We start from the raw sequence: 22,835 nt of genomic DNA, 5'->3' as shown, positions 1-22,835 counted from the left end.
TGAAATAGTCTTCTCTACTTCTCTTCTGGATCTATAAAGCTGAAAAATATAACTTTAATCCATATCTTCATACTGCAAAACCAACCACTCATCTTTGCCTCATCTTCTACTGGAAACCTATACAAGGACATGGAAGAAGGAATGTTTTACTCTTTGCCTGTTCTTTTTCGCTTTGGTAGCAAGTCTATTTCTTCATTGACTATAGAACCTTCTTCTTGAGGAGTTCTGTGTATATGAAGGTGAGTTGAGCCAACCAGCCTCATGGACTAAGCCACTGATAGATTCCTCGATTTTCCATTTTTAGGCATCCACTGTTGAATTAATTGACTCACAGATTGTAAATCATTTTCATAAATCCTTTCCTATAAAGAGAGAGTTAGAGGGAAACATAAACTATGCATATAATTATCTTTCACATTGAACTACCAAATTTTCTGCTTTTAATAATGTTATGTAATTCATTCAGAAATCACTTAAACAACAGTACTTTTCATATGAGGAGTTATAGAAAAATATTCATCATCATGCAAAGGCAAAATGCTACATACATTTTTGGGTATATTGATGGCATAGGAATTAAATTTTTTGATGCAGTTATATTCTAAAATATCATAATTGAATTACAAGTATTTTAATTTTTTGCAGCATTTATATATAGTTTATTTTTACCTCAAATTAGTCCCTTCTTCGTCTTAATTCACTCAACACACATTATAGTGTGTTCATTTTTTATTTTCTCAGGTTACAGAGATTCTATTTTATATGGGGATGACACCATGAAAATTAACTGTTCTATGCATGACACTGCTAATACCAAAATAGCATTCAAATAATGAGTAGACCTATCCGAATCACACTAGAATTCTCAGCAGAGACTATGAAAGCCAGAAGGGCTTGGATGGATATCATGCAGACACGAAGAGACCACCGATGCCAACCCAGACTACTATACCCAGTATATATGCAGCCATCCAGCCCTACAGAAGATACTAGAAGGAAAACCCCAACCCAATAATGTGAAATACACTCCAGAAAACACATTGAGGCCCACACCATGAGGGGAAGTCCATGCCTGACACTGCCTGGATGACCATGAACCAGAGTCAAGATAACCTAGAGACACACGATATCTGTAAACATGACATACAAAAAGTGACAATGAAAGATACTATGCTATAATCATTGATGAGTGCCTAGCCCAGTTGTCATCAGAGAGACATCACGAGGCATCTCATGGGAACAGATGCAGAGACCCTTATCCAAACACAATGATGTATCCAGGGGAACCCCACAAATGAGGGAATATGTATTGTAGGAACCAGAGATATTAAGGACACAACAAGCACATGGCCCACTGAGTCAACTGAGTTCATAGGGGATCAGAGACTGAAGGACAAAAACATAAACATTCTATGAGTCTTGTGAGCTAGGTTGTTGGCATACACCTTATGATTATTATCCTGATTTCGCTGAGGGACTTCCAACAGTGAGAATGGGGGTGTCTCTGACTCTTTTTCCTGCTTTAGCTACACTTTCTCTCCTCATGTATTGCTTTGACCAACTCTGATGTGAGGGATTGTTCCTAGTTTTATTATAACTTGCTATGCCATCACATTTTTTTTTCATTGAAAATAAAATAAATGGAAAAAAAGCAGTGGATGAAGGAGAGGTGAGCTGGGCAGAGTTGGGCAGAGTAGTGGTGGATAGATTGTGTCTGGGAGGAGTGGAGGAAGAGGAAACTGCAGTTCAGATGTAGTGCATGAAACAACAACAAAAATAAAATGCTAAAACTAAATAAACTGTCAGCAGCTAGGGCTGTTGGTGAGCGCCTGCATTCCTAGCACTCAGGAAGTTAAAGGTAGGTGGATCTCTGTGCGTTCAAGCACAGGTTGTTCTATAAAGAGAGCCTGGGACAGGAAAATTGTTCAGAAAAAAAAATTCTGTTTTCAAAGAAACAAAAAACTGTCAGCATTTTGTGTTTCATCTTTAGAAACTTTGTTTTATGTTCCAATTTTTACTTTTTATTTTTTTTAATATTAGATACAGTTTATTAACTTTGTATCCAAGCTGTAGACCAGTCCCCTCATTCCCTCCCTTTCCTACCCTCCTTCCCTCATCTACTACCTACACCTTTCCAAGTCTACTGATAGGCGAGGGCTTCTGCCTGTTCCAACTGACCCTAGATTATCAGGCATCATCAGTTTTGCTGCAATGTCCTCCTCTGTGACCTAGCAAATCTGATCCTGCCTTGTGAGGGGGGAAGTCAAAGAGCCAGCCATTGAGTTCATGTCTGTAATAGTCCCTGTTCCACTTAGTATGGTACCCACTTGGAGACAGAGCTAACATGGACTATATTTGAGCAGGGGTGCTAGGTTCTATGCGTACATTGTCCTTGGTTGGAGATACAGTCTCATAAAAGACCCCTGTGCCCTGATATATTTGGTCCTTGTGGAGTTCCTGCCCTCTCCAGGTCACACTAACTCCCCCTTTTTTTATATGATTCCCTGTGCTCTGCCCAAGGTTTGGTTATGAGTCTCAGCACCTGCTTTGATATACTACTAGGTAGAGTCTTTCCCAGGTCCTCTGTGGTAGGCTAGGGTCCTGTTTCTTGTTTTCTCCTATGTCCATCCCATTTGTCTTTCTAGGTGAGGATTGATCACCTTAACCCAGGTCCTCTTTCTTGTTTATCTTTTTATAGATTTTAGTATGTTTATCCTATATTATAGGTCTAGCCTCCACTTAAAATCGAGTATATACCGTGTATGTCTTTCTGCTTCTGAGATACCTCACTCAGGATGATCTTTTCTAGATTGTTTGTTTGTTTGTTTCTTCATGTTTACATTTTATGACTTCTTTGAATGGTCTAGATATAAACCTGTCTGTTGCATAGCTGGAACAGTGGTTTCCCATTTTATAAGCTGCTTCACCACCTAAAGAATGGATGGCAAAAGCGTTTTAGTTTCATGTTGTTAGACCTGGAGTCTCACTGCTCAGGAGCTCAGGATTGTGCACTTCCCAGGAACACTCATAGACCACAACTTGAGGCAAAAGCAAGAGTTTTATTCCAATTTCTATAGGGTCCCCCTACAAAGACAGGAGACAGCCCTAAATATGCAAAGGACAGGGTTTTATACCTGAAATTGAAACCACTTTTGCTCTATACATTGATTGTTCAGCAAGAATAGCATGAAGATAGTTTACACCTGGTTTTAGGTAGTATACAGCTGGTTGTAGATAGTTTACAGGTGGTTGTAGATAGTTGTTCTCAGAACAGTTGACCCTTTCCTTCAAGAGTTATCTACACCTGACTTCAATTCAAATAATCACTGTTGTTTTTCTCATTCCCAGGTGGTCTCTCACCCCCCCTTTTTTGCCTCAATTTTAACCCTAAAATTGTGGATCAACCTCATGGAGAGGTTGATACTCTTTCTGGAGCATCAGGACCTGAACTGCACTTATACTTTCCCAGAAAAAGGGGAGTTCTTGTCTGAGAGTTTATTGTCCCTGATGAGTTTCAGTTTCAGCCGGTAGCTGGAGGCTTGGAGTTTCCAGGTGTTGCAGGTTGATGAAAAGCCGGCTTAACATGTGACACGTGGATTCAAGCTATGATGCCCTCTATTTTGACAGCAGTTGGCGTGGTGAGGAAGATGTAATAAGGACCCTTCAACTGAGGTTCCAGATTCTGGCTGCCATGTCACTGCACATATACCAGATCTTCAACGTGGAACTGATGGGGCACCTAAAAGGACCCAGGCACATATGCACTGCCAACCTTGCTCCAAATTTCTTTCTGAATAAGCTGCAATTCTTTCAGCCTGTACAAGCAGATTTACCACTAGTTTTATCAAGGGGGTACCCAAGAAGAGTCAGGGAACAGAAACCCATATAGTAGTTCGAAGGGTGTTAAATCTATATGGAGAGAGTATTTCTGACCCTAAAGAGGGCCAAGGGAAGGAGCACGGCCTTGTCACCGCCAGTCTCCATGTTCAATTTGGTGAGAATCTCTTTGAGAGTTCTATTCATTCTCTCTAAATGTCCTGAACTTTGGGGTCTATAAGCACAATGTAACTTACAGTCAAGCCCCAGAAACCTGGCCACCTCCTGGCTTAACTGAGCAATGAAGGTTGACCCATTGTCTGACCCAATTACCTTTGGAATACCAAACCGAGGAAAAATGTCTTCCAGAATCTTTTTGGCCATGACCAGGGAGGTTTCTTTCTTTGTGGGAAAAGCTTCCACCCATCCTGAGAAAGTGTCTACAAAAACCAGGAGATATTTATTGCTGTACCTGGATGGTTTACTTTCAGTGAAATCCACTTCCCAATGCATTCCAGGTCTAGTTCCTTGTCACTGGCCAGCAGTGACAGCTGAATACCACCTGAGAGAGGGCTGGGAGAAAGAGAGAGACAGGGTGACACAGAGAAGGACACCAAGTCTACATGCTTATCCAGGTGTTGATTTAATGGACGTCAGGTTAACACTTAAGTAGGCAGAAAAGTACAAGCAGTTTCTCATGTAGGAGCTTTACTTGGTCAGAACATAGGAGAGCTCACTCAAGGTTACACAGAGCCTGCTGTCTGGTTACTATGGTTGCACACAGTTTCTCAGGGTCAGAGCAGTCTGCTGTAGGACCACCAAGGTCAGTTTATAAGAAACTGGACTTTGGAAAATAGCCAAAGCCAATAGGCAGCGTTCCACTGCTCAGAGGCCATTAACTCAAAATTTGCCATATACTCCAAAAAGGCTGCCACAGTTCCTCTCAGCCACTTCCCTGGGCTCTGGAAATTCTTACCTATGTTTACACTCTGGCAAGGTTCACACGCCCTAGTCACTCACTCACTCAAGGGGGTGAGGTTTAGTATTAGGGACTGGGATTGGCGGACAACTTCAGCCAATTTCTTTGCCTTCAAGTGAATCCATTTATACATCTGAGTTATTAATCTCTCAGCATCTTCCTGGGGTAGAATGATCTTACCTTTGGAGTTAATCCATGCCCCCACGTCGGTGTCAAATATCCCCTTTTTTTTTTTTTTTTTGCCATATTAACTTTAAGTCACTTTCTGAGTAGTTTAGTCATTCTTCTCTGGGCAGTTCAGCAGTTAGTACCACCAGGACAGAGTTTCCTCTAGCAGCTGCTTTAGCCTCCCGATTGGCCATGTTATCCCCCTTTGCTGCCCTGGAAGTCCCCTTCTGCTGTCCCGGGAAATGAATAATGCTTACCTTGTCGGGCAGCAACAGGGCATTGACCAAAGCCAGAATCTCATTTTTTTTTTATTTTTTATCTCTTTACTGGCTGATGTTAGCAGGCCTCTCTGCTGATAGATGGCCCCATGTACATGGGCTGTTGGTAAGGTGAACCAACTATCAGTGTAGATGTTTGTCTTTTTACCCTTTTCCAGAGTTAATGCTTGGATTAAAACAATCAATTCAGCTCCCTGAACAGATGTGCCCTCCGGCAACGCCTGGGCCCAGAATACCTTATGTCCATTTACCACCACTGCCTCTGCCTTTCTCTTTCCGTTCTACAAAAAACTGCTCCCATCCATATAGTATGTCACCTCCGCATCAGGAATTGGTTGCTCTTTCAAGTCCTTTCGCCATCCCTGTTCCTTTGCTAGAACCTGCAAATCATGCTCCATGGTCTGGATTTCTGGATCCTACAATAAGGTGGCAGGGTTTAGCTCCATAGCCAGGGCAAGGGTGACTCTACCTTTATTCAATAGCAAAGCCTGGTATTATGTCATACAGGTGTTCGTGAGCCAGCGATCAGTTGGCTGCCTTATGACACTCTCAGGGGCAAGACGAGCATAGATGGTGAGGTCCTGTCCCAGAGTCAGTTTGTCTGCATCGTTTACTAGTGCCGCCACTGCTGCTATTATTCACAGGCAGGTTGGCCATCCTGCCGCTGCTGAATCAAGCTTTTTGTATAGATAGGCTACTAGTCTCTTCCAGGGTCCAATTTACTGTGTTAGCATCTGTTGGCCATTCCCTGATTCTCGGCCACATAGAGATGGAAGGTTTTGGTCACAATCTGAGTACCAAGGCTGGGGCAGACATTAAGGCTTGTTTGATATTATCAAATGCAGCTTGTTCATCCTTTCCCCAGATGCAAGAATCAATGCCCTTTGTAAGGGGATACAGAGGGGCTGCCATCTTGGCAAATACTTCTTTACTTAAAATTTCCCTCAGTTGTTCAGTAGTCCATGAAGGGGGAATATAAAATACAGTCTCTTTTCTAGCCTCCGATAGCCACCTCTTAACTGACCTGTTTCCTGCAGAGATGAGCATTTTTCGCCGACAGTCTATAGCCAAGGTCACCCAGCTCTTGCAACAACTGATCTGTGGCTTCAAGTAAGGTTTCTTTATAATCTGCAGCTAATAGTATATGATCCACATATCAGAAAAGAGTTACCTGCGGATTGGTGGCCCAGAAGTGTGCCAGGTCCCGGTGTAGGGCTTCAATTTTCTTTTGGGACAATTCTTGATCCAGTGTCCTTTCTCCTTGCAATAGGCATACTATTCCTTAGACAGAGGGCCCCTCTGATTTCCAGGAACTCTCTCCCTATCATTATGACTGCACTACAGTGGCCAGGATCTTAGTCAACTTTCTGTCTTGCCTCTTTTCCTTTCTCTTTCTCTCACTTCCTGCTCTTTCTGCTTTCTTTCCTCTTTCTCTTCTTCCATATCCCAGCTGTCTAAAACCTTTTCTGCCACCTGCACTAAATCCTTCAACGACTTGTCCTGTAAACCCTTTATTTTCTGGAGCTTTCTACAAATATCTCTGGCTGACTGGTCTATAAAGATTATAGTCACCATTGGCTTACACTCATCTGAGGTAGGGTCATAGGTTGTAAACCAGCTGTATGCCTCCATCAGACATTCAAGAAAGGCTGTGGGAGATTGCCTTCTACACGCACAAAGTGTATGGTGGATTAAATAGGTGGAACCAGAGGGTCCAAGAGTGAAGTTGACACCTTCTGTAGTCTGCCACTGAAGGAGAAATTCAGAAATAATTCCAGGAGTCTTTCTGCAGGATAAGTCTACTCTTTGCCCAAATGCTTAGACTTGCAGGGTCCTAACCATATTTAGATTGTTGAAATCATACACCGGGTGACTGGAGCTCAAAGGAACTTAAGGCAGACGGCACACGCAGAGTGCAAGATCTGTTCTAGCCACGTTCCTCCTTGAGCATCAGCCAGAGCTGAATGAATGACCTTGTTAAAGTAGGCAAAGACTGCTCCTGGCTTATGCCTCTTCTCCTTGCCTGATCATCAGAAGCCGTGCCTTAGACTCTCCCCTCAAACTCCTTGTGGGCCAACACAGGTGCGTACTGTGAGCTAAGCAGTGGAATTTGGGTAGAACACAAGGCCAACTGTTTCTGGAAAGGCTGCTTTAGGGTGGGATATGGGAAAATTCGCAAGAGGAAGGAAGGGTTTCACAGTTTGGAAGCAGAAGAGCGTTCCACGGTTTGGCCTGTAATTGGAGGCCTCGAGGGAGTGGGTGGGGCTTCAGGTCGGTATTTAAGGGTGCGCAGCAGACACTTTACGCATTTGCCATAGTCTGCACTTTCCTGGGTGTTGTTCTGAGTCCACACTGGAGAGGAAGAACTCCTGTCAAAGTGTCTTCAGCAGGATGGAAGATCAGGCAGATGTGGGTGGCTGCAGCACGGCAAAGACTTCCCGGCGTCAAAAGACTGTTTGGCAGGCCAAGCAGAAGGAGGTCTTGCTCTCAGTTTTTGCCAAGACACCTTACCCGAGCTTCAGGACCAGGCAGGAACTGGCCAGGGAATTCGGAGTTCCAGAGTCCTCCATCCGCGTGTGGTTTCAAAACCGCAGAAACAGAACTGGCATGTCGAGGAAGACCTCAAAGCAGACCACCGCAGGCTCCAGCCATGAAGCCTCCCAACAGCCTCCTGAAAAGCTTGTCGCCAGGGTACAACAAGCAAGAGGCCCGCCCTCAGAACGGAGAAGGCCTCGAACGCGGCTTAGTCCAGCGCAGATCAGCATGCTACTGCAAGCTTTTGAGATCTCTCCATCCCCAGACTATGCCACGAGGGTGCAACTGGCCCTGAGCACAGGTTTGCCTGAGGACACCGTCCACATATGGTTCCAGAACAGAAAGGCCAGGCAGAAAGGCCGCGCTGGAGGCAGCACAGCTAAAGGTGAGGACCTGCCTGCCTCTCCTGGCCCGGAAAGGGCTCCTGGAGCATCGTGTTGCATTGAGCAGGAGGCTTCCCGCGACAGCTTGTTGACATCGGGTTCTGCAGGAGGCCAGTGTGCAGAAGCGTTGATGTCAAGACCTGAACTCACCTTCTTCACAGAGGCCTACCCAGAATCCAGCAACTCCTGCCCTGTCCAGCTCTTCCTGGAGCAACTGGCGAGAACAGTGGAAGAGGAACAGGGACCAGCCGCTCTGGACCCAGATGTACCATGGGAGCAGATCGAACCAACACTCGAGGCTCCTCTCACAGAAGAAGAATATCAGGCTCTGTTGGACGATATTTGACCACATTGAGAACGCCCAGAATTGGGACTGTAAAACCCGGTTGCCTGGACCCTAACCTGACCATTGTCTCAGAGACTCCAGCCAGAAATAAGCTTGGACAGATGCTCAGACTTGCACCTAAGAAAGGTGCAGAGCTCTAGCGATCCTGAGTAAGTGTTGGGGAAAAGATGGAAGGTCCTGGAGGTGCAGGGAACCTCACAAGAAGACCAACAGAAACAGCTGCCCCAGCCCCCAGGGGGCTTGCAGAGACTGAGCCATCAAATAAGGAGCATGCTTGGTCTGGACCTAGGGACCCTACATACACCTAGCAGGTGGGAGGTGAATCCTTGTGCTTAATGTGGGTTGCCCTATGAGGGAGGTGTTGTGGAGTGGCCCAGCGGCGGTGGAGAGTTGTTTCTAACCTGGACTTTGTTGTTTCTAACCTGGACGGTTTTGAAGGACAGTAATATAATGTTAGCTTCAGTTATTATCAAGATAAATATGTAATTTGTCTGCTGTTGTACTCTGCGTCATTAAATTATTTTTAGGCATTACTATGACCTGTTATTCTTTTCATTTGGAAGTTAATGTAAAGAGGAGATATGATTATCTTTCAAGCTGAAAAGAGGTGTGATCATGACTCTTGGTTTTTAACTTGACTGCATATGGAATTAAGCAAAACACCCAAATTAAGGACACAATTGTAAAGTACTCTTGCTTGTTTGAAATAGTCTTCTCTACTTCTCTTCTGGATCTATAAAGCTGAAAAATATAACTTTAATCCATATCTTCATACTGCAAAACCAACCACTCATCTTTGCCTCATCTTCTACTGGAAACCTATACAAGGACATGGAAGAAGGAATGTTTTACCCTTTGCCTGTTCTTTTTCGCTTTGGTAGCAAGTCTATTTCTTCATTGACTATAGAACCTTCTTCTTGAGGAGTTCTGTGTATATGAAGGTGAGTTGAGCCAACCAGCCTCATGGACTAAGCCACTGATAGATTCCTCGATTTTCCATTTTTAGGCATCCACTGTTGAATTAATTGACTCACAGGTTGTAAATCATTTTCATAAATCCTTTCCTATAAAGAGAGAGTTAGAGGGAAACATAAACTATGCATATAATTATCTTTCACATAGAACTACCAAATTTTCTGCTTTTAATAATGTTATGTAATTCATTCAGAAATCACTTAAACAACAGTACTTTTCATATGAGGAGTTATAGAAAAATATTCATCATCATGCAAAGGCAAAATGCTACATACATTTTTGGGTATATTGATGGCATAGGAATTAAATTTTTTGATGCAGTTATATTCTAAAATATCATAATTGAATTACAAGTATTTTAATTTTTTGCAGCATTTATATATAGTTTATTTTTACCTCAAATTAGTCCCTTCTTCGTCTTAATTCACTCAACACACATTATAGTGTGTTCATTTTTTATTTTCTCAGGTTACAGAGATTCTATTTTATATGGGGATGACACCATGAAAATTAACTGTTCTATGCATGACACTGCTAATACCAAAATAGCATTCAAATAATGAGTAGACCTATCCGAATCACACTAGAATTCTCAGCAGAGACTATGAAAGCCAGAAGGGCTTGGATGGATATCATGCAGACACGAAGAGACCACCGATGCCAACCCAGACTACTATACCCAGTATATATGCAGCCATCCAGCCCTACAGAAGATACTAGAAGGAAAACCCCAACCCAATAATGTGAAATACACTCCAGAAAACACATTGAGGCCCACACCATGAGGGGAAGTCCATGCCTGACACTGCCTGGATGACCATGAACCAGAGTCAAGATAACCTAGAGACACACGATATCTGTAAACATGACAGACAAAAAGTGACAATGAAAGATACTATGCTATAATCATTGATGAGTGCCTAGCCCAGTTGTCATCAGAGAGACATCACGAGGCATCTCATGGGAACAGATGCAGAGACCCTTATCCAAACACAATGATGTATCCAGGGGAACCCCACAAATGAGGGAATATGTATTGTAGGAACCAGAGATATTAAGGACACAACAAGCACATGGCCCACTGAGTCAACTGAGTTCATAGGGGATCAGAGACTGAAGGACAAAAACATAAACATTCTATGAGTCTTGTGAGCTAGGTTGTTGGCATACACCTTATGATTATTATCCTGATTTCGCTGAGGGACTTCCAACAGTGAGAATGGGGGTGTCTCTGACTCTTTTTCCTGCTTTAGCTACACTTTCTCTCCTCATGTATTGCTTTGACCAACTCTGATGTGAGGGATTGTTCCTAGTTTTATTATAACTTGCTATGCCATCACATTTTTTTTTCATTGAAAATAAAATAAATGGAAAAAAAGCAGTGGATGAAGGAGAGGTGAGCTGGGCAGAGTTGGGCAGAGTAGTGGTGGATAGATTGTGTCTGGGAGGAGTGGAGGAAGAGGAAACTGCAGTTCAGATGTAGTGCATGAAACAACAACAAAAATAAAATGCTAAAACTAAATAAACTGTCAGCAGCTAGGGCTGTTGGTGAGCGCCTGCATTCCTAGCACTCAGGAAGTTAAAGGTAGGTGGATCTCTGTGCGTTCAAGCACAGGTTGTTCTATAAAGAGAGCCTGGGACAGGAAAATTGTTCAGAAAAAAAATTCTGTTTTCAAAGAAACAAAAAACTGTCAGCATTTTGTGTTTCATCTTTAGAAACTTTGTTTTATGTTCCAATTTTTACTTTTTATTTTTTTTTAATATTAGATACAGTTTATTAACTTTGTATCCAAGCTGTAGACCAGTCCCCTCATTCCCTCCCTTTCCTACCCTCCTTCCCTCATCTACTACCTACACCTTTCCAAGTCTACTGATAGGCGAGGGCTTCTGCCTGTTCCAACTGACCCTAGATTATCAGGCATCATCAGTTTTGCTGCAATGTCCTCCTCTGTGACCTAGCAAATCTGATCCTGCCTTGTGAGGGGGGAAGTCAAAGAGCCAGCCATTGAGTTCATGTCTGTAATAGTCCCTGTTCCACTTAGTATGGTACCCACTTGGAGACAGAGCTAACATGGACTATATTTGAGCAGGGGTGCTAGGTTCTATGCGTACATTGTCCTTGGTTGGAGAAACAGTCTCATAAAAGACCCCTCTGCTGATATATTTGGTCCTTGTATAGTTCCTGTCCTCTCCAGGTCACACTAACTCTCCCTTCTTTCATATGATTCCCTGTGCTCTGCCCAAGGTTTGGATATGAGTCTCAGCATCTGCTTTGATACACTGCTAGGTAGAGTCTTTCATTGGTCCTCTGGAGCAGGCTTCTGTCCTGTTTCTTGTTTTTGCCTATATCCATCCCATTGGTCTTTCTAAGTGAGGATTGATCATCTTACCTAGGTCCTCTTTCTCATTTATCTTCTTTAGGTGTACAGATTTTAGCATCCACTTGAAAGTGAGTGTATACCGTGTATGTCTTTCTGCTTCTGGGACACCTCACTGAGGATTATCTTTCTGGATTGTTTTTTTTTTTGTTGTTCATGTTTACATTTTATGACTTCTTTGAATGGTCTAGAATTGAACCTGTCTGTTGTATAGCTTGTAAAGAGGTTTCCCATTTTATAAGCTGCTCCACCACCTAAAGAATGGATTGCAAAAGCATTTTAGTTTCATGTTGTAAGACCTGGAGTCTCACTGCTCAAGAGCTCAGGATTGTGCCCTTCCCAGGAACACTCATAGACCACAACTTGAGGCAAAAGCAAGCGTTTTATTTCAATTTCTATAGGGTCCCCCCTCCAAAGACAGGAGACAGCCCTAAATATGCAAAGGACAGGGTTTTATACCTGAAATTGAAACCACTTTTGCTCTATACATTGATTGTTCAGCAAGAATAGCATGAAGATAGTTTACACCTTGTTTTAGGTAGTATACAGCTGGTTGTACATAGTTTACAGGTGGTTGTAGATAGTTTACAGGTGGTTGTAGATAGTTGTTCTCAGAACAGTTGACCCTTTCCTTCAAGAGTTATCTACACCTGACTTCAATTCAAATAATCACTGTTGTTTTTCTCATTCCCAGGTGGTCTCTCACACCCCCCCTTTTTGCCTCAATTTTAACCCTAAAATTGTAGATCAACCTCATGGAGAGGTTGATACTCTTTCTGGAGCATCAGGACCTGAACTTCACTTATACTTTCCCTGACAAAGGGGTGTTCTGGTCTGAGAGTTTATTGTCCCTGATGAGTTTCAGTTTTAGTGGGTTGCTGTAGGCTTGGACTTTCCAGGTGTTGCAGGTTGATGAAGAGCAGGCTTAACGTGTGACACATGGACCCAAGCTGTGATGCTCTCTACTTTGGCAGTTGGGGTGGTGAGCAGGATGTAATAAGGACCCTTCAACTGAGGTTCCAGATTCTGGCTGCCATGTCACTGCACATATACCAGATCTCCCACCTGGAACTGATGGGGCACCTCCAAGGACCTGGGCGCATATGCACTGTCAACCTTGCTCCATATTTCTTTCTGCATAAGCTGCAGTCCTTTTAGCCTGGACAAGTCAGAGTTATCACTAGTTATGTCAAGAGGGTCCCCAAGAAGAGTCAAGGTAGGAGAGCAGGAACCCCATATAGTAATTCAAAGGGAGTTAAGCCTAGTAGGGAGTATTTCTGACTCTAAAGAGGGCCAAGGGAAGAAGCACCACCCAGTCACCCCCAGTCTCCATTGTCAATTTTGTGAGAGTCTCTTTTAGAGTTCTATTTATTCTCTCTACTTGTCCTGAGATTTGGGGTCTATAAGCATGATGTAACTTCCAATCAAGTCCCAGAAATCTGGCCACCTCTTGGTTTACCTGAGCAAGGAAGGCTGGCCCATTGTCTGACCCAATTAGCTTTGGAATACCTTACTGAGGAAAAATGTCTTCCAGAATCTTTTGGTCACGACCATTGTGGTTTCTTTCTTTGTGGGAAAATCTTCCACCCATCCTGAAAAAGTGTCCACAAAAACCAGGAGATATTTATTGTCATACCTGTCTGGTTTAATTTCAGTGAAATCCACCTCCCAATGCATTCTGGGTCTACTTCCTCTTAGCCGCTTTCCTGGGCTCTGGAAATTCTTACCTATGTTTACTCTCTGGCAAGGTTCACATGTCCTAGTCACTCTCTCAGTTAGGATGGTGAGGTTTAGTATTCGGTACGGGTATTGGAGGGCAACTTCAGCCAATTTCTTTGCCCCCAAGTAAGTCCACTTATGCATCTGAGTTATCAATCTCTCAGCATCTTCCTGGGGTAGAATGATCTTACCTTTAAAGTCAATCCATGCCCCCACATTGGTGTTAAATATCCCATTTTTGCCATATTAACTTTAAGTCAGTTTCTGAGCAGTTTAGTCATTCTTCTCTGGGCAATTCAGCTGTTAATACCACTGGGGCAGAGTTTCCTCTAGCAGCTACTTTAGCCTCCTGATCGGCCATGTTATTCCCCTTTGGTGCCCTGGAAGTCTCGACCTTCTGCTGTCCTAGGAATTGAATAATGCTTACCTTGTTGGGCAGCAACAGTGCATTGAGCAAAGTCAGAATCTTGTTTTTATTTTTTATCTCTTTTTATTTTTTATCTCTTTACCAGCTGATGTTTGCAGGCCTCTCTGATGATAGATGGCCCCGTGCACATGGGCTGTTTATGAGGCGTACTGACTATCAGTGTAGATGTTTATCTTTTTACCCTTTTCCAGAGTTAAATCCTGGGTTAAAGCAATCAATTCAGCCTGCTGAACAGAAGTGCCCTCTGGCAATGCCTGGGCCCATATTACCTTATGTCCATCTACCACCACTGCCTCTGCCTTTCTCTTCCATTCTCAAAAAAAACTGCTCCTATCCATATAGTATGTCACCTCAGCTTTATGAAGAGGGTGATCTTTCAAGTCCTTGCACCATCCCTGTTCCTTTGCTAGAACGTGCAAACAATCATGCTCCAGGGGCTGGATTTCTAGATCCGTAAATAAGGTGGCAGGGTTTAGCTCCATAGCCAGTTCAAAAGTGACTCTATCATTATTCAAGTGCAAAGCCTGGTAAGGTGTCATGCAAGTGTTCGTGAGCCAGCAATCAGGTGGCTGCCTTATGACACTCTCAGGGGCATGAGGAGCATAGATGGTGAGGTCCTGTCATAGAGTCAGTTTGTCTGCATCTTTTACTAGTGCCACTACTACTGCTATTATTCGAAGGCAGGTTGGCCATCTTGCCACTACTGAATCAAGCGTTTTGGATAGATAGGCTACTGGTCTCTTCCAGGGTCCAATTATCTGTGTTAGCAACTCCTTGGCCATTCCCTGTTTCTCAGCCACATAAAGATGGAAAGGTTTGGTTACATCAGGGAGTCCCAATGCTAGGGCCGACATTAAGGCTTGTTTGATATTATCGAATGTGGCTTGTTCATCCTTTCCCCAGATGAAAGTCTTTGCCCTTTGTAAGGGCATACAGATGGGCTGCCATCTTGGCAAATCCTGCAATCCACAGCTGGCAAAACCCTGCTGTACCTAAAATTTCCCTCAGTTGTTTAGTAGTCCGTGGAGGGGGAATATGAAATACAGTCTCTTTTCTAGCCTCTGATAGCCATTTCTTTTCCTCTCTTAATATATATCCCTGATAACTGACCTGTTTCCTGCAGAGCTGGGCCTTTATTGCTGATGCTCTATATCCAAGGTCACCCAGCTCTTGTAACAGCTAGTTGGTGGCTTTAAGGCAGGTTTCTTTACAATTTGCAGCTAATAGAATGTCATCCACATATTGGGGAAAAGTTACCTGGGGATTGGTGGCCCGGAAGTGTGCCAGGTCCAAGTGTAGGGCTTCATCAAATATAGTAGAAGAATTTTTAAACCTTGAGGAAGTTGAGTCCATGTAAGCTCACCTGAGTCCCCTGAGTCTGGGTCTTTCCATTCAAAAGCAAAAATGTCTTGCCTGGTAGGGCTGAGTTGGAGACAAAAAAAAAATAAAATGTGTCCTTAAGGTCCAGGACCATATACCAAACCCTGTCAGGGGGAGGGGAACTCAACAGGTTATATGTGTTGGGTGCGGTAGGGTGTAAGTCCATGACCTGTTTGTTAACTTCCCTCAAGTCCTGTAGGGGTCAATAGTCATTGCATCCAGGCTTCTGAATTGGCAGCAATAGAGTATTCCAGGCAGAATAGCCCCTTCTGAGAACCCCTAGATCAAGGAACCTCTGTTTGTGAGGGTGGATCCTCACGGGTTATCTTAGACATTGGATATTGTTATACCGTGATTGGGGTAGCCTGAGGCTTCAGCTCTATCAGAACTGGAGCTGTTTCTCTGCTTTTCCTAGGCCATCTGTTTCAGCCCATGCCTGGGGAATCTCTGTAGCCACCAGTCAATGTCTTTTTCTGGACTTACCACCTTTTCAGAAAGGCGGCATTCATCTTCCAGTTGAATTGTCAGTACATGAATAGGATCTCCTTTATTGTCTGTCAAATGTGGGCCATCTGGTCTAAAATGGATATGGGCTCCTATCTTAGTTAGAATATCTCGCCCTAACAGCGGGTATGGGCATTCAGGGAGAACTAAGAATGAGTGGTATACCCGGTCCACTCCAACGTCCACCATTCTTCGGGTAGTCCATGAGTATTGTTTACATCCAGTGGCTCCTTGGACCGATGATTTCTTCTTTTTTAGTTTCAAAATCTTGTAACAGAACAGAATGCTGGAAGCCAGTGTCCACCAAGAAGTCGACTGGCTTCCCGTCCATCTTAAGGGTTACCCTGGGCTCTGGGTAAGGGGTCAAACTCTTTACCCCCCTAATCACTGTCATCATCCAGGGTTAGGACCTGGGTCTCCAGGGCTTGGGCATTCGGTTTTTCTGGCTTTTTCGTCCTTTTAGGACAATCCTTGATCCAATGTCCTTTCTCCTTGCAATATGCACACTGATCCTTAGACAGAGGGCCTCCTGGAGTCTGGAGGGTCTTAATCTTGACAGCAAGGATTTTGTCAAGGTGAAGGGTGCCCTCGTGTGGCCATTCAACCTGAAAAGTAGGCCACTCTGAGGAACAGAAAGTTTGCCATTTTCCCTTTTTAACTTCAACTGAAATGTTATGTGTCCTATATCTCACCTCTGAGAAATGATCAAGGGTGAGGGATAAGGGTGTAGTCACAGTTTGTCCCATAATAAAGTCGTCAGTCAAGAAAGTCAAAGAGGAAACACAGATAGAGACAAAGAGAACGAGACAGACAATTAGACAAGGACGCCCTTGAGGTTGGTACCACAGAACTCTGATTGAAAGGCTGCCTGGCGGCAGCCATCTCTAACAGGAAATAGATGGGAGGAGGAGCGTCCCAATCCTAGCCTCCCAAATCGGAGCGTCCTCCAGTTCCCAGTCAAGTGATAGTCTGATACGTCTGTCTATCACAATGAATGATCAGATGACTAAAAAAAGGTCTAGATAGGCGCCTAAACAGAAACAGATTGGTAAGACAGAAACAAGCAAAGCAAAACAGAAATTAGACTAACCTGTTTTGAGCTCAACCTCCGAACTCAGTCTGATGAGGGTTGGGGAAGGGGCACGCCCTTTCCTGGTCAAACGCACCAAAAATGTAAGGCCTGGGGTCTCACAGCTCAGGAGTTCAAGATTGCGCCCTTCCCAGAAATCCCCACAGACCACGACTCCATGCAAAAGCAAGAGTTTTTTGTTTGTTTGTTTGTTTGTTTTTTGTTTTTCCAATCGTGATACGGTCACCCCTCCAAAGACAGGAGACGACCCCAAGCATGCAAAGCACAGGATTTTTATACTTAAAAATCTGGCCACTTTTGCTCTATACATTGATTGGTCAGCAAGAATAGCATGAAGATAGTTTACAGCTAGTTGTTTGCAGTTTTTGGCCATTTGTGAGTTTTCTCAAAACAATTCACCCTGCCGTTATTTTTTAAAACCTATCTCAGAGCAGTTCATCCTGCCTTTTGAGAGCTACGTGGCTCTGGCTTTAATTCAAAGATGGGAATAGTCACAGCTGTTTTTTATTTTACAGTTGTTTGCATTCTCAGGTGGTCTCTCAGATGGAGATAGAGAGAGAGAGAAGGAGACAGCAGGACATGATAGCGGAAGAGGGAGAAGGGGGCACCCCAACAGAGAAGGGGGAGAGCGCAAGAAGGCAATAGCAAGAGGGCGAGAGGCCAAGAGAGAGACAAAGTGGGCAGGCAGATCCTTTTAAGGAGCAAAGTAACCACACCTGCCCTCCCTGGCAGTCAAAACGTAATGACATCACAGGTTGCTAGGAAAGCCAGAAACAGGTGCCTAAATACTAAGAGTTGGCATAGGCCTTTAATCCCAGTACTCTGCCAGGCAGAAGCAGGCCAGTCTCTGTGAGTTCAAGGTCAGGCTGGTCTACAGATCTAGTCCAAGATAGCCAAGGCTAAAAGGAGAAACCCTCTCTCAAAATACCAAAATATTCATATGTATAATTAATATATTCTCACTAAATATAGTAATATAAACCAATATATTTAATAAATATGTTATATATTAATATATACATTTTGTTTTAATCATATGTATATGTTTCAATTTATGTTTTAATCATATAGATATATTATTGAAATAAAAAATCTGAGCCAGGCTTTGTGGCACATATCTCTAATCCTGTCTCTCTAGGAGACACAAGCATGCTGCTGTGTAAGTTCAGTGTCACCCTGGTCTACAAAGCAAGTCCAGGACATGCATGGCTAGAGAGAAACATTGTCTAAAAAAACAGGCTAGATGTGTGGCTAGATATATCTGAAATCACATAGTGTGACAAGGCTATAAGAAAGTCTTACGAGGCCTGGTGACACACATCCATAGTCCCAGCACTTGAGAGGCAGATGAAGGTAGGTCTCTGTGAGTTCAAGGTCAGCCTGGTTTACAAAGAGAGTCCTGGATTGGCAATGATGCACTGAGATACCATGTCGCAAAAATAAAACATTAAATTAAATTAAAAAAATCAAAGCCTGGATTGTTGGCAAATGCCTCTAATACTAGCACTATGACTGGCAGAAGGAAATGGATCTGTGTTAGTTTAAGGCCTGCCTGGTCTAGAAAGTATGACAGGTCAGTCAAGGCTATACAGAAAATCTCTTTCTCAAAAAACAATATCCTGGGATGTAAACAAAAAAACCTTCTAGTATCTGAAGGTTGTTTCTTTTTTTTAACTTTTAAAAAATTTATGTTTTTGTAAATTACAGTTTATTCACATTGTATCCATGCTGTGGCTCCATCCTTCATCCCCTCCTTTATTCAACCTCCTAACTTCCTCCTATTTCTGTCCTAAAGTCCACTGATATGGGAGGTCCTCCTCCACTTTCATCTGACCCTAGCCTATGAGATCTCATCAAAACTGGCTGCATTGTCCTCTACTGTGGCCTGCTCCCCCATCAAGGGGAGGTGACCAAAGAGCCAGACACTGAGTTCATATCAAAGACAGTTCCTGTTCCCATTACTAGGAAACTCACTTGGAGACTGAGCTGCCATGGAATATATCTGGGCAGGAGTTGAAGAGGTTCAAGGTTATCTCCATGCATGGTCTTTGGTTGGAGTATCAGTCCCAATGCTCTCCTTGTGGAACTCCTGCCCCCTCAAAAGTCTTCCTTAGTCATCAGGGAAATACAAATCAAAATGAACCCAGGATATCACATTACACCTATCCGAACAGAAAAGATAAAAAACTCAAGTGACAACACATGCTGGAGAGGATGTGTGAAAAGGGGAACACTCCTCCATGTCTGGTCGTGATGTAAACTTGTACAACCACTTTGGAAATCAATGTGGTAATTTCTCAGAAAATTAGGAATAGTGCTACCTCCAGATCCAGCTATACCACTCCTAGGTATATATGCAAAATTTGATCAAGTGTACAACAAGGACATTTGCTGGACCATGTTTGTAGCTGCTTTATTTGTAATAGCCAGAAGCTGGAAACAACCCAGGTCCCACTCCATTGAGGAATGGATATAGGAATTGTGGTACTTTTACACATGGGAATACTACTAAGCATTTAAAAATAAGGAAATCATGAAACTGGCAGGCAAATGGTGGGATCTAGAAAAGATCATCCTGAGTGAGGTATCCCAAAAGCAGAAAGACACACAGGGTATTTACTCACTCATAAGTGGGTATTAGACATATAATACAGGATAAACATACTAAAATCTGTACTCCCTAAGAATCTACTAAAAAAATTTTTTTAATCTGTTTTTCATCATAGCCTTGGAGGAAGTAAATTATTTACCATGTTCACTTATAACGTAAAGGAGGAAGTCACCAATTGTGGTTGTGTTCTATATTTTGAAACATTGGAGTAGGTATTGAAGTTTGATGTATGTGTATCAAATCCAATCACAGAAGTTTATTAGGTAAATCTGTTATTCTTTCTGTGGCTGCTGTTGATCTAATGCATTTCCACTTGCTGATAGGTATTTTTCTGCTGAAAAGTATAGAATGGGATTCCCATCATCTATGTGATCCATTGCTTATTTATACCATGTGGTATGTGATCATGCTTTTCAATGAAGGGCCTCTGAGAAAGCATGGTGCTTTTGTTTTTCATTTTCACAAATTCCTTTAAGATGTTTGTTTTCAAGCCTGATTTGGATGTCAGTAATTAGGCAAAGCTGCATTTGAAGTCTTGATTCTCATGTCAGCTTTCTGAGTACACGTCCAAGGGTGGAAGATGTTCCCCCAATGTGTTCTATTTTTACCAACATTAATGTTAAAATGCTTAATAGTGTATATGTATGTATGTATATATGCATAAATATATATGAATATATATATACACACATATGTATGTTATTTGAAGTTCCATTCTTCTTATGTTCCCATTAGTTACTACATGACACATAATGTTGAAGTACTGCCTTCTGAGAGAATTATCTAGAGGTGCTGAATAATGTAACAGCAATGATATTTATTTCAAAACAGCATGTTGTGTGTGTATGTGTAATCTGACTATGGGTTCTTAGGCCATGACAAATGTATGAAGACTTGGTGACAGCTTTGTGGGGTTTATTTTAGTCATTGTTATATGTTCAAAGTCATGTTGCCAGTTTTGCTTACCACAGACATTCCCCACTGAGTTCATTGATACTCAAATAAACTTAATTGAAATATTACAACAGTAAAACATTGTCTTCTATCCAGATTATAAACCTATTGTCCTATAAGGATGGAAGAACATGAAATAATAATAATAATAATAATAATAATAATAATAATAATAATAAATGCTATGTACAAATTAAAATGATATAATGCTGTCATTTTTTTGGAATGTGTTAGTTCATTCTTAGGAGTAAAGACTTATTCATAAAACTGTCTCAGATCTACAAGTGAATGTCAGAGAGTTGTCTCAGTGGGAATACTTGGTTGTTTCTAAGCCTGATGATTTGAGCTCAATTTCTGGGTAGCCAATATTACTCCTATAGAATTTTTCTAATATTTCTATACTTGGGCCTTTGTATGTACAAATTCACACACCAGCACATACATAAATAATTTTAAACCTAAATAAGGGCCAGTTCTTTCACTGGTCAAAAGACTCTTTGGGTTTCATGTTGAAAACTCATATATGGGATGTAAACAGATAGTAAACAGCAATAAGTTGTCCTCTCATGGCACATACATACTCAAACATTTTTCAATGGATGAAATTAAAGCAAAGGAGAAAACCCACTTACTGACAACATCAGAAATGATTTTGCAATTGTAAATAAATGTAGAATTTGAAGACTTATTACTGTTCATTAAAAGAAAAAAAATGTTACCTGTGTACATCTTATTTTATCCATTCATTCCTTGATTCAAGAATAAGTCATTAAAAATATCTTAGCTTTGCTCAGAGATGCATCCCTGTCATCGTAGACGTGGGAGTCCATGGAAACCTAATCTTTCTGAGATTATGGTCAGCTTGGTCCACACAATTAGCTCTCTTTTGTGTTTGTTCGTTCATTTATTTGTTTGTTTTTTAGACAAAATTTCCTTGTGTAGTCTTGGCTGTCCTAGATCTACTTTGTAGACCTGGCTGGCCTCAAATTCAAGTCTCTTCTTCCCTGAGTGCTGGGATTACAGGTGTGTGCCACCATGCCCAGCTCCAAAACTGAGTTCTAAAACAGGCATGGCTATGTAGAAATATCATGTATTTAAATGATCCCCCAAAATGTACTCTGTATCTCAAATTATAGGGTTTTTTTCCCCTCAGGGATAGTGTCCACAGAGCTGGGTCCTGGTACTGTTCCTGGTCCTGGTCCTGGTCCTGGTCCTCAGAGCCTAGCTCTTGGCCCAGCTGTGGCCCCAAAATTCTGCTGTCAAGCACTGGCCCTGTTGGGCTTTTTTTTCTGGGGCTCAATCTATCCCAGTAGACCCCCTGCGCACCAACTACACACCTGGCAGCATCTTCTATAGATGGATGCACATGCCCAACTCGCAGGAAACTCTCAACAAAAACAGGCTCCATACCCCTTGGCTAAGCCACCCACTGTGGGCCGATGGGGAGGCCCCATCTCTGAATACATCACTTAAGTTGAGTAAGCAACACGTTTTAAATAATAATACTATGAAACCAACAACAATAACACAAGAGTGAAAAACAGCAATTTAAAAATATACAAAATTAAGGGAATCTTTTCTCTAAGGGGAGAAGGCGCTGGATGAAGCTCAGCCGGCAATTGTACGAACTATATGTCTACCTCGGGCAGCGGGGACAGGGGAATGGGTGCCCCCAAGTGCACTACAGTGGAGAGAAACAGTAGCTCATCCGCCAAGTCCACAAGGGCCTGTGTGTCCTCTGATGCTAAAGCCAGAGGTTGCACTGGTCCAGCTTCTGGCAAGACTGGGGATCCTGCAGCCATGGGATCCAGGATCTCAGCATCCTCTTTGGGCTTAGCATCTGCCTCCAAAACCAGGCTCCATTTCTCCTGTACCACCAAGGTGTCTTGCATGGACAGCTCTGCAGTTGAGGCCCCAAGTAGCCCCGGATCTGGGCAAAGAAAGGGGTGAGCCGTCATCTGGGATAAGGGAGCAGCCTGAAGGCACGCAGAATGGGGTGAGCTAACCCAAGATGGCCTCTCCATGCCAGGGAAGGCACAGTCCCCTCTCCTACCCGCAGGACAGTCGATTTGACAGTCTTCCTCCTCTGCTTCCTTGGCCAGAGCTTCAGGACACTTCCCCTGTGGGACACGGGGTTGGAATCAGCTGCTACCTCACTAGGCGCCTCCCTCGGGTCCTCATCCTCCTCCTAATTCTCCTCCTCCTTCTCAGGCTTAAGCTTATCTAGGGCTTATCCATTGCCCGGAGGATCTCCCCAGATTGGCAGTCCGACTCTGCAGTGGGCACATGGAT

Source organism: Meriones unguiculatus (genome assembly GCF_030254825.1).
Source record: "Meriones unguiculatus strain TT.TT164.6M chromosome 13 unlocalized genomic scaffold, Bangor_MerUng_6.1 Chr13_unordered_Scaffold_65, whole genome shotgun sequence".
NCBI lineage: Eukaryota > Metazoa > Chordata > Mammalia > Rodentia > Muridae > Meriones > Meriones unguiculatus.
Note: the sequence above shows the minus strand (reverse complement) of the source record.